General features: G+C 31.9%; 1 protein-coding gene across 3 annotated transcripts in view; it reads right to left on the reverse strand.

Annotated features, from left to right (window-relative positions):
- DPYD (dihydropyrimidine dehydrogenase) overlaps positions 1-12,900 on the reverse strand; it is a 798,341-nt gene that overhangs the window by 670,547 nt on the left and 114,894 nt on the right. Inside the window, exon 2 of one of the 3 annotated variants that reach the window (XM_077905545.1) lies at positions 11,844-11,941. The exons of the other annotated variants lie outside the window; for them this stretch is intronic. The gene's annotated coding sequence lies outside the window, so the exon portion shown is untranslated. The remainder of the gene's footprint in view (positions 1-11,843; positions 11,942-12,900) is intronic. 3 annotated transcript variants of the gene reach the window in all.

Consider the following 12,900-nt stretch of genomic DNA (forward strand, 5'->3'; position numbering starts at 1 on the left):
CGCATACTTATACACAAATATCTATAAACTAAAACTACCCAAAAACAGAGAGATGAAAAGCATTCTGGGAAAAAAATGTGCCTTCTCTGAATTTTTAAAAAGATAGCAGCATATACCTTACTATTTAAAGATTACCAAGTTGTTGGGTTTTTATTTTCCTTTTGATTATTAAATAAAACATGTCTTAAAAACAAAGTGTTCTATACAAAGTAGCTTTGAAATTTTTATGTGGAAACTGTCATTTAGGGTTATATTTAACACTGCTTATATATTATCATGTATTCCATGATTAATTTTGTCAAGATTAAAAAAAAACTTTTTTAAAAGTGCTAATTTCTTTATTCAAGAATTAAAAGTGATCTTTAGAAAAAACATCAAAACTCCACCCCAACTCTCCCTGGATTCCACATGTTAAGACCATCCTTAAGGTGAAAATAACTTGGGACTATTGGGTGGCTCAGCAGTTAAGCATCTGCCTGGAGCAGCTCAGGGCATGATCCTGGTATCTGGAGATCAAGGCCCAAGTCAGGCTCCCTGTAAGGAGTCTGCTTTCCCTCTGAACTATGTATCTGCCTCTTCTCTCTCTCCATGTCTTTCATGAATAAACAAATTAAAAAAAAAAAAAAAGGGAAAATAACTTTTAATGAAGTTATTTTGTCACTGAAGTAATAAAATTCATTCAAATGGTTTTTAAGCCAGGGTAACTTTATGAACAATTGCACTAAGTAGCAATAACATTTCATTTCTAGTGAATAATGAAAATTCTTATCACATTTTATTTAGAAAAAGAAAATTTGTTAATATTAAATAGATTTTTCTTAATCTTAATTCTCATTTAATGCAGACTTCTTTGGGGGAAAAGTGTATACAATGGGATATAACATCCAATTTGGAGCTTCATACAAATAACACCTGCTCTTTAAGTACTACCAAGATTAACTGAGGATCAGCTTATAAGGATACCAAAAGATTTTATTTCACATAAAAACACATATATTTTCTTTAAGAATAGGCACACTTGTGAATACTACATTAACAAAATGTGGAAAGAAATTGAACATAATTTTGCAAATTACATGCTATTGTATGATATCCTAAATCTCTGTCCCCACTATTTGTGAGGATTTTAACATACTATACAAATTCATTAGGGAAAATAAATGAATGCATTTATTTCACAAAACTTTAATTAGATGCATCCTAAATGTATCTTTGACATTATCTATCCCTACAGATCCCATTGATATTTATTTTCCTACACCAAAGTCTAAGTCATTTGATTGGGTTCACCCAGGTATAGCATACTTAATGATACAGAACTCTCTCCTGAGAAAAGAAGAGGGAATTAAAGAAATTAGAAGACAACAGGTTGCATATTTTAGTTGTAAAAACAGACACTTTAGAAAAGTAAATGCTAAGTGGTCATATAAAGGCTCAATTAAAACTAATTTAGCCTTGTCTCTTAGGATTTTCACACCTATGCTTCTGAACATTGAATTGAGTTGACAGGACCAAGTTATCCTTAACTGTTCCTTGTTTAACTTGACCAATTAATTCTTATCAAAGTAGTGAATTATTTAACTTACATGTTAGGTAACCTGAACATATACTATTTTGGTTTTGAGAAAAGATCAATCTAATTTGACACTTGATAAAATATTTTCTTAAAATAAGCAATGACCCTGCTCTATTTTGATTCATTTAAATGAAATATAAATTGAAGTGTTTTTGAGGGATGCCTGGATGGTTCAGTGGTTAAGCGTCTGCCTTTGGCTCAGGGCGTGATCCCGGACTCACGGGATCAAGGCCCACATCGGGCTCCTTGCATGGAGCCTGCTTCTCCTTCTGCCTGTGTCTCTGCCTCTCTCTCTCTCTCTCATGGATAAATAAATAAAATATTTTTTAAAAAGTGTTTTGAAAAATAACATTCATAGAAGTTAAAGAGATTACTAAAATTTACAGACAGCCCTAATGACAGAGCCAAAATTAGAACCCTGGGATGATAGGAGACCAGTTGAAAAGTAAACCAAATAAATTTTGGTTTTGAATAGTTGAGTTTGAGGTTCCTGACGAACACTCAAATGCTGAAATAAGCCTTAGAACCATGGCTTTGGGGTTCAAGAGAGTGATGTGACAGATAATACTGATGTAGGAGACACTAATATACAGATTGTGAAAAAAGACAAGAGAAGTAGATTATATCACTAAAGGCATGAAAGCAGTGAGAAGAGGACCAGGGATGAAAACTTTATATGCCTATATTCTAGAAAAAAATGGTGGGGGGGGGGGGGGGCAGTGGATTAAATAGTATGCTTCAAATAAACAAAACAAATAAATAAATTATAAAAAAACAAATTTTTCTTTAAAGTTAATGACATGTAATTTCTTTTATTTACTCAAGATATAACTTATTACCAAAACAATGTGTTAAGGTAGGCAAATGGAGGCCTCAACTTCTAGGCATAATGTAGGAAGTCACAGGTGGTCAATCTATGCTCCCATTGCCAAAAACTAGAAAAAACTATATTAACCACAAACACTGTTTTGAGGCATCAGGATCTGAAAAAGCAAAGACTACATAAACTAAAGTTCCTCAGAGGGGAGAACATTCCCAAAATGAACTGAGGAGAAATCAGCAAAACTTTTAATGATTATTGGCATGCAAAAAGAGGCGTTACAACTGGAAACTCAAGAAGACATTTACATAAGGGTAATATGTTGTACATTTTATGAGTTCCAACAAATGTATAGACATATATCCACCATTACAATGCCATACAGAACAATTTCTCTGCCCTAAAATCCTCTGTGCTCCACAAATGCCTGGCAATTCCTGATCTTTTTACTGTCTCTACAAGTTGTGCTTTTTCAAGAATGTCACAGAGTTGGAATCATATAGTACATGGCCTTTTCAGACCGGCTTCTTTAATTATGCACATTTAAGTTACCTCTGTATTTTTGCATGGTATAACTCACTTCGTTTTAGTGCTGAATAATATGCCATTACCTGTCATGATCTGGATGTATCAGTTTCTTTATCCATTCATCCACAGGGGAACTTGGTTGCTTCCAATTTTTGCAATTATGAATAAAGCTACAATAAGCATCCATGTGCAGGTCTTCATGAGGAAGTTTTCAATTCATTTGGGCACATATCAAGTGCAATTGCTAAATCATATGGTAAGAATATGTTTGGTTTTGTAAGAAACTGCCAAACTATCTCCTAACAGGTTGTACTATTTTGCAGTCTCATCAGCAATGAATCAGAGATCCTTTTGTTACACCTCTTTGTCAGCATTTGGTGGTGTCAGTGTTTTCACTTTTTGAAACGTGTACTCTAACAGCTATTATGGTATCTCATTGTATTAATTGGCCATTTCCTAATCATATATGATATTGAGCATCTTTCCACATGCTTATTTTCCATCTGTGTATCTTCTTTGATGAGTTGTATATTCAGATCTTTTGCCCATTTTTTAACCAGGTCATTTTCTCATCATTGAGTTTATTGTACATTTTGAGTAACAGCCCTTTATCAAATATGTCTTTTGAAAATTCTTTTTTTCCCTAATTTGTGGCTTGTCTTCTCGTTCTCTTGACAGTGTCTTTTGTAGAGCAGAAATTTCTTAATTTTAATAAGGTCCAGGTTATCAATCTTTCATTCATGAATCGTGCCTCACTATTGTATCTGAAAGTCATTGCTAACTCAAGATCACGCGGGTTTTCTCTAATATTGTCTTCTAAGAATTTTCTAGTTTTGTATTTTACATTTAAGTCTATGATCAACTTTGAATTAATTTTTGTGAAAGGTGTAAGATCTGTTTAGATTTTTTTTCATGTGGATGTCATTGTTCCAGCCCTACTTCTTGAAAGATTATCCCTTTTCTATCCTATTGCCTTTGCTCTTCTGTCAAAGATCAGTTGACTCTATTTGTGTGGGTCTATATCTGAACAATCTGTTCTGTTTCATTGATTTGTCTCTTCTTTAGCCATAAAATACCATGTTGATTATTGTAGCTTTACAGAATGTCTTAGAGTGGGGCGTATCAGTCCTCTGATTTTGTTCTTCTCCTTCAATATGACTGTTCCTATTCTGAGTCATTTACCTTTCCATGTTAATTGCAGAATCAGTTTGTTGATAACCAAAAGTATCTTGCCGGGATTTTGATTTGGATTGTGTTGAATATGAAGACCAAGTTGGAAAGAACTAACATCAGAACAATATTGAGACTTCCTATCCAGGAACATGGAATATCTATCTTTCTTTCTTTCTTTCCTTTCCTTTTCTTTTCTTTCTTTTTTTGTTTTCTTTCTTTTCTTTCTTTCTTTCTTTCTTTCTTCTTTCTTTCTTCTCTTCTTTCTTTCTTCTTTCTTTCTTTCCTTCTATTTCATTTATTAGAGTTTCACAGTTTTCTTCATATGCATCTTGTACAGATTTTACTAGATTTATAACTACATATTTCATTTTTTTGGATGCTAATGTAAATGCTATTCTTTTTATTTCAAATTCCAACTGTTCATTGCTGATATTAGGAAAACAACTGACTTTGTATATTAACCTTTTATCTTACAACCTTGATATAATTGTTAATCCCAATAGGGGTTTTTTCATCATTCTGTTAGACTTTCTACAAAACAATCATGTCATCTGTAAACAAATACAGTTTTATTTCTCCCTTCCCAATCAGTATACCTATTATTTCCTTTCATTATTTTATTGCATTAGCCAGAATTCTAATGGGGTACTGAAATGGAATGTTAACAGTGAGCTCTCTCACCTTGTTCCTGATGCTATTAGGTAAAACATTTTTTTAAATTTGGTTTTTAAAATCTTTTTATTATTTAAAATAATTATTTATATATCCATAATCATTTTTCAATTATGCTAAAAATGGTAAGGGCAGTTAGTCTTATAATAAACTGTAAAACTACCATCCAAAGTGGCTGTAAATTTTCCTCTAAATTATGCTTTAATCGTATCTGTAAAATTTTGATGCTTTATTTTCATTATTACTCAGTTCCAAATATATATATTTTAAATATCTTTGTGATTTTTTCTCTGTCCCATGGTTATTTTGAAATGTATTGTTTAATTTCTAAGAATTTAGGCCACTGTGGCTAAAAGTAGGAGAGAAATTAAGTCATAAAATATAAGGTCAAGGAGACAGTGGAGAGGATCTGGATTATATAGGGCATTGTAGGAATTTTCCCTTTCACTCCAAGTGAGGTAGGAAGTCACTGAGGGGTTTTGAGTGGAAAAGAAACATGATCTGATAAAGTAATAAGACGTTTCTGGCTGCTGTGTGCAGAACAGCCTTCATGAAGTCCAACTCGAAGTGTAGTCCTCAATCTTGCTGCATTCTGGAATCACCTGGGATGCTTTAAAAATACTTATACTAACTGTAGTCCCCCAACTCCCACACAGAATTTAATTTAATTAGTATGAAGTTCGGCCTAGGTATTTGGACTTTCTAAAGTCTCTTCCTCTCCCAAAATGATTCCAATGTGCATTTATGATTCTATATATCATCACTTTTAAATTGCACTTGTTGTTATATATAATCAATTTGATAAAATATAAATAATAATAAATACAAAAATAATAAGAGGCTTGAAATAATTTAGATATATCTAGAAAATCATAGTTTGCTTACATACTTATAGGTTACAGATAGCATTCATTAGTATTGATACAGATACCTTTCTGATATAGATATATCATCTGTAGAAAAATGATGTGACACATATATTTGTCATGAGACTTGAAATCATGCAAATTTTTGGTAGAAATACTGAAAGAACCATCAATTCCCCAAAGATTTTAGATGAAAAGAACAATCCTGAATAAATATTAATTGCAATGTAAGTCTTAGATTAATACCAAATAACAATAAACTTTCATTTTTAATGGATTGACCCAACAGAAGGGATGATTCTCAGATTTAAATGAATGGTAGTAACTGGCTCCAACTGGCATCCAATGCTTTTGAAATTATTTATGGTTTTCATCTCTCTCTTTTTCTCCCCACCATGTGGCAAACCATAAAACAGACTCTTAACAATACAGAATAAACTGAAGGTTGCTGAAGGGGAGGTAGCTCAGTGGAGAGGATAAATGGGTAATGGGTATTAAGGAGCAAAATTGTTGTGATGAGCACTGGGTATTGTATGTAAGTGACAAATCACTAAATTCTACACCTGCAACTAATATTACACTGTATGCCAACTAACTGGAATTTATATAAAAACTGAGGGCAGCCCTGGTCACTCAGCGGTTTAGCACTGCCTTCAACCCCACGTCAGGCTCCCCGCCTGGAGCCTGCTTCTCCCTCTGCCTGTGTCTCTGTCTCTCTGTCTCTGTCTCTCTCTCTTTCTCTCTCTCTCATGAATAAATAAAATCTTTTTAAAAAATTATAAATAAATAAAAACTGAAAAAGAAAATAAATAAATGTATTTTATTCATATTTAGTCACTTAATTATAATTCTCTATCAAAACCAGTAACTTTTTTTGCATTGAAAATAATCTTACACTTGTTCCGCTATTTTAAAAAGAAAAAAATCTGATCTCCAAAACAGCTTTTTCATCCAAACTGTTTAAATTTCAACACAATTCTAACCCCTGGGTGAGAAATGTCTCAAGCAATATTCTCTCACAGAATATGAAATTATAAACAATTTCTAAAGGGATGAAGGAAAAATGAAATATGGGGAGAAAATATGACAATGACAAATTTAATACCAGTAAGTAATTTAACCTTATTGTAAATCATTTTTCTTTCCCATCTTAAAAAAATAATAATAAAAATAAAAAAAAAGATTTTTCTAAAGTCTCCTGAAAGAGGAAGATACTGGCAAGATAACTGGTTTGTAAAAATAGCACAGATACCCATTAAAAGTATTACCTCTGTAGTTCAATGACAAATATCCATTTCCACTAAAACTTGATGAAAGTTGATATTATGGAAGATTTGAAAATTAAGTGACTCATTTCTTCTATTTGCCATCCAAAATAATGGCCCTTAAAATGGAAGAGAACTATACAGCTAAAAGTTAGGAAATGTACTAAATTAAACTAATTTTCTTATGAGGGTCTTTGGAAAACATTAGATGACTGAACTTTAAACATCAAGATTATTTTTTTAAAAAGAGCTCAGAGTATCCCAAATGGCATCTCATTTAATACTGAAAAATTCTTCATGGAGTAGAAGAAAAATAATTACTTGTAATTCACAGATTTATTAAATATAGATTGGTTAAATTTTTTAAATGAAGTTCCTTAGATAATCTCATAGGCATAAACCTTTTTAAAGGAATTAAAGTAATGGATCATGGAACACATCACAATATTTTCCAATCAACATCAGATATCATGTATGTATCTTTAGTAGATGCCATGATTCTTCACACATTTATCAGAATAATTAACAAACTAAGATATCACAATGTCATATTTTTATAGGTACTACATTGTGGCAAACCAGTGCCAAAATGAAGAGTAACATTATAGTGTTTCTTTTTTTTTAAGATTTATTTATTTATTCATGATAGACATAGAGAGAGAGAGAGAGAGAGAGAGGCAGAGACACAGGAGGAGGGAGAAGCAGGCTCCATGCCGGGAGCCCGATGCGGGACTCGATCCCAGGACTCCAGGATCGCGCCCTGGGCCAAAGGCAGGCGCTGAACCACTGAGCCACCCAGGGATCCCCATTATAGTGTTTCATAATGCAGACGGCTCTTCAGTCTTTAGTCCACATTTTAACTCTAAGCCATAAACATAATAAATGAATGCTAATTGATTCAGTAGCACTGATACCAATACTGCATGTTGGTTGCTTATTGGTGATTTTACAATTGCAACTGGTGATTTATCTCTAAATTATGCTTATTATTCGAATGAGTAATCTACGAAGTGCAACTTACTCAATTTCAAGGATTAGCCCAGAAATAGGGAAATAATGAGAGTCAGTAAATGTTTTATAGCCATCTTTGTTAACAAAATTGGAAGAGCTTCATACTAATTTTTAGTATTAATCTGAGACAATCAAAATTCATAATATATTTGCCAAATTATTTTTTTAAATTTATTTTAATTGATTTATGCCAAGTCTGCTCTTAACCAGAGATCAATAAACTATGACCCACGGGACAAATCCACCTGGCTTCCTGTTTCCATACCATTTTATTAGGACACAGCCACATCCGTGCAGCTACACATATTAGATCACATATCGTCTGTGTAGCCAGTTTTGTACTACATCAGCATAACTGAGTAATTACAACAGAGACTGTATGAATCAGAGGTTGGAAAGTATTTACTAACTGGACTTTTACTCTGAAGTTGGTTTCTTTCTTTCTTTTTTTAAGATTTTATTTATTTATTGGAGAGAGAGAGAAAGAGAGCAGAAGTGGGGGAAAAGGGAGGTGAGGGAAGAGGGAGGTGGGGAGAGAGAGAGAATTCTCAAGTAGACTCCCTGCTGAGCATGGAGCCTGCCTTAGGCTACCAGATACCATGACTTGAGCTGAAACCAAGAGTCAGAGGCTTAACTAACCAAGCCACCCAGGTACCCCAAAGTTTGCTTATTTCTGTTTTAGACTATCAAACTGGCATGCTTTGTCTTTGACAACCGAAGTTACAAATTCAGAAAAAGTAAATCTAATTAGCTATCATCAACAATCATCAGAACAGGACATTTTTTTTCTACCCCAAAGATAAATAAACAAAAACACTCCCAATGGATGTAATTCATATATATCACAATAACCTGTACAAATACTAGATAAGACAGATATTAATTTTTGGTTAAAAGTAATGTGCTGGTATATGAGAAATGAGAAATAGCATCACTAAACTACAACGTATATCTTCCAGAAGAGAAGACTATTACAGAAAAAGAAGTAGAATCAGTTATTATTTTATAGTACATGTGGAATAAACCCAAGCTAATTAGAATGCACAATAACAAAATATGCCAATGTATTATGAACAATAATATATTATCTATAAACCTATTCTATTATTCTTCTTAAGTTGTAGAAAATGCCACACATAATTACAAAATATGTATTCAAAACATGTAAACCACTAATTTTCCACTTGTAAAAGCCTGATTCAAAAAGCAATTTACTTTATGGTTTACTTAAGCTTTGCAACTACATTAAAATATGATAGTATATACACAACAGCTTGTTAACAAGATTATCATAACATTAAAATCATAATGTGGCACTTCAATTATGGATACTTAAAATTAAAGCTAATCCTCACAGTACCAATTTTTATCTCCTAAATAATTTTAGCTATTAGCTGCTCATTCAAAGTCTGTATCTAAAATGATAAGCATTCTAGAGTAAGACTTAGCTCTGCACTTTTCTTTGGTAGCAAAACAAAAGCTGTATCCCTTCCTTTCTAGTTTTAATACACAATCTTCAGCTACTAAGGGGAAAATGTAATTTTTTTTAGCATGGCTAAATTCTATTTATGTATATTGATGCTAATTTGTGTTTTAAATATAAACATCCAATTTACCAATGATTTTATTTCATTCTAAAGTTACCAAGTTGTCATAAATGCTAGTTAAAATTTTAATTTGATTTTCATCTACAAATACTCCTTTTAAATAGTGTCTAGTATATAGTAGGCACCAGGTTGAATGAACAAATGCTTAGATTAATATGATAATGCAGTTTACAAATATATAATTAAATTAACCAATGCCTGATTTCATTTGTGCTGTTGTTTCAAAAATTTATCACTGATATGTATATAATCAATATTTCTCATATTCAAGTTCTAATTAAAATTTAAAGTAGAGAAGAAGATTTGTAAATCAACATAGTTCCAAATTCATATATACTAATCACTACCAAATGAATAAACAATTCAAAGTATTAATGCTAAGCATATATTTGACTTTATTAATAAACATTAGTGAGAATTATTCCAGGACTTTTCTCCTATTTCTGATAAATAGTGAAAAAATTAAAGTATCTCTGGTCCATCCAAAACTAAATGATAAATCTTGCTTTCAATTCACTCCTGGAATGAATGAAAGTAACATTCATAACTTATCCTGTAAACAAATGACATCAAACATATATTTGTGTGTACCTTTTGGCACATATATGTGTGTATGAATATATACATATATTCATATTACACAAATCACATAAACTTAATTATATAGAATATATAATCAAATGCAATTAATTGTATATTTTTAGGTAATTAATCATTTCCCTAATGCCTAACCTACATTTTCTAAGTTGTATACCAGTGCCATTTATTAGAGTAGTCATATCATCATGATCTAGAGAAAGTGATAGCATACTTTTGTGTCTAGATTTCACAAAATCTAAAACATTAAGCTTGGTTTCTAAGATGTTAATTAAGAAATGGAATATATAAAAATATTCATACATGCATATGTTAGGTGACAAAATGCAGAAACCTACTGTGGGCAATGGTGGAATATGTACCTCCTTAAAACAGAAATGATAAAGACAAGATATTCTCCTCTGCATAAAAGAAGAGGATACTCATAATTTGCTGACTTGGTTGGAGGACCTTTCTAGAGAGATACTTGCTGATACCTTTAGTGAGAGAAGACTCGCAGAAATATAATTATGAAGGATCAAGAAATCTGCTTAAAATGGAAAACTAACATATTGTTTCTGAATCCAATCTCACTGGACAAACTTTTCATATAGTTAAAAACCAAACATAGATACACACACACGGGTATTTATGATCACAAAGATAATGTATATTTCTGAGAGCTTTGAAAGCAAAAAAAAATGTATCAAATGTGAAATCATCTGTAATCATTGATAGCATTATATAACATCTAGAATTTTGAAAAAAAATGTATTTACTTTCCATACTATTTAACCATCTGATGATTTTACTATAAGAATTTTGTTAATATTTTCTCATTTTGGGCAGCCCGGGTGGCTCAGCAGTTTAGTGCCTGCCTTCGGCTCAGTGCATGATCCTGGAGACCTGGGATCGAGGCCCACGTCAGGCTCCCTGCATGGAGCCAGCCTGCTTCTCCCTCTGCCTGTGTCTCTGCCTCTTTCTCTCTGTGTGTCTCTCATGAATAAATAAATAAAATCTTTAAAAAATACTTTCTCATTTTATCTCATATTTTATTTCAATGATATTTCAAAATTTTTCATATCTTATATTCATTTTTAAATTATTCAACTAACTATTCATAAATATTTAGGCTGTTTTCTCCCACTCTTTTCCTTTTTTTACTATTATAAAAGAATTTCATTGAATCCCCTTGTACATAAATTTTTGTAATCCTAATAAATATGTCTAAAGAGCATAGGGATCTCCAAATGCAAAATACTGTCACACTACAAGATTTCCTTGACTTGGAAGGGAAGATTTAGACAAAGAGAGAGAGGGAAATAGTAACACATTTACATATACAAACATACACATTTATACATATATAATATATGCATACACACAATAAACCTACAAAATTAAGATTTAGTAGGATAAGACTAATATTCTTTCTTTTAAGACTAATATTCTTAACTTTAGGTCTTATTCAGATAGACAAACTACTCATAGAAACAGTTTTTACACCAGTTCATGTAGAAGTACCATTTAAAGAAATATCAGCGTAGTTTAACCATTATGCTTAGTAAGAGATATAATCTTACTATAACTAAAACATTAATAAAACAATTAGCAGCTAGGTACCACGAGTAACACAACCCTTAGATCAGTTGGTAAACAGTCCCATTACCACTGGAAATTAACAAAGAAGTGAAATTAAAGATATACTTTTTAGACTAACACATCTAGAAGAGAAAAGCTGAAAAATACCTCTTTTCAATATCTCTGAATCTCTCCTTAAGACTGGAGTCTTTAATGACGTTTAGATTGCTATTTATATTTCTTCCACCCTCCAAAGTCTAATGAGTCTAAAGTAAAGAAACAGTAAAGCAATGTTAAATTTTTGACTGAAATATTTAGAATGTGATTGTATCTCTTAAAACTATCCTCCAAGCTTATACAGTTACACTTAGTTTAACTCTACATAAACGGCTGTGTTTATGGCACACCTACAATTACTATTACACACACCAGAAAAAAAGCCAGAAATATAAACTGTGCAACTCAATATCACCATCTAGTGACAGAAGTTCTAACACGTGACGAAGCCTAGCAGAAAGGAAGAATAAATTTCATATATGTCCTGGAAGTTCATCCCATAATAATAATCTAAATATAACAGGTGTCACTGAATAGGTGTGACTCTGCATTTAAAAAACTAATACCTGATTATCAATGTTCAAATTCCAACAATATAATTTACATTCTCATCATTGAGGTATAACCATAAATCTGACCAATCTATATTTTTCTGTATTATCTAAAACCTTTATACCACATTTTTTTTTCTTTTTAATGAACTATATGGGCCCTTTCTTTTTCAGAATTTGGGTCTCCTTTTTCTCAAGTTATTCAATTGACTTATTTTTCAATTTCATATTTGTACTAAACATGTCTAGCTATTGCCTCTGGAACTGAAAGGGGGACAGAGAGACACAATGTTAAAAAGGTTCCACTTTTCCCCTTGATGTTTAGAATTTATTACAGGGTCTAAGAAAGGTGCACAATATGATAATACAGAAATCAAATCCCTTTGGCATGATAAGAAGGCTGAATTGGCAGTGATAAGGAGAAAATATGACAAAAAACAAGTTGTGAATTTTAGCTCTAAATTCACTACTATCATACAATAGACAGAGATTTAACCCAGAGATGCATTTTTTCCTGTCTTTAATTTTTTTTCTTATGTCATCATTTTCAGAAATCCTGTACAATTATTTCCACATAGCCATGGAATTACAATAAACTCTGTATAAGTTAGACAAGA

This window comes from Canis aureus, chromosome 8, assembly GCF_053574225.1.
Source record: "Canis aureus isolate CA01 chromosome 8, VMU_Caureus_v.1.0, whole genome shotgun sequence".
In the NCBI taxonomy this organism is placed as follows: Eukaryota; Metazoa; Chordata; class Mammalia; order Carnivora; family Canidae; genus Canis; species Canis aureus.